General features: G+C 66.3%; 1 protein-coding gene across 5 annotated transcripts in view; it reads left to right on the top strand.

The window, feature by feature from the left end:
- The first annotated feature begins 112 nt into the window (after positions 1-112).
- Positions 113-493, top strand: part of GPBP1 (GC-rich promoter binding protein 1) — a 76,669-nt gene continuing 76,288 nt past the window's right edge. For all 5 annotated transcript variants that reach the window (XR_002481873.1, XM_021711462.1, XM_008056271.1 and 2 more), the window contains exon 1: positions 113-413. The gene's annotated coding sequence lies outside the window, so the exon portion shown is untranslated. The remainder of the gene's footprint in view (positions 414-493) is intronic.

Raw genomic sequence — 493 nt, forward strand, 5'->3', positions numbered from 1 at the left:
TCCCCCTCCCCCCCTTCCCGGCCGCCCGACGTGAAAGGCGGAGCTTCTTTGACCGGGGCGTGAGCCGTTGCTCGGGCCAGAAGGTTCTCTGGTGGAGGCGCTCTTCCTGCGGCCCCGCCCAGTAGGTTCGTTCGCACCGCTTCTTCCACACCCTTTCTCCCTCCTTCTCCTTCTCGCCCCGCCTTCCCTCCCTTCTCGGCCCCTCTGGTTCTTTCCCCGCCTCGCCACCTTCTACGATCTCGCGAGACTTGGCCCAGAACATTGCGGATCGGGTCGGCGCCATTTTGGGACTGAGACTGGTTGTGGGGGAGGGAAAAGCGGCAAAAGGGGATTATTCAAAGTACCGAAAACCTCCTCCCGGGATCGAGCGCAGCGGCACCCCCAGGCCAGGGGCACCTCTGGCGGGGCAGAAGGTAACAGCGTCTTCTGGGCCCCGCGCCGGAGTCCGGGGGAGGAGGGGGGCGCCCGTGTCGGCGTTGGGGCTTGAGGGGTC

Source organism: Carlito syrichta, unplaced genomic scaffold (assembly GCF_000164805.1).
Source record: "Carlito syrichta isolate Samal-C Ts95f unplaced genomic scaffold, Tarsius_syrichta-2.0.1 Scaffold302306, whole genome shotgun sequence".
NCBI classification, from domain to species: domain Eukaryota; kingdom Metazoa; phylum Chordata; class Mammalia; order Primates; family Tarsiidae; genus Carlito; species Carlito syrichta.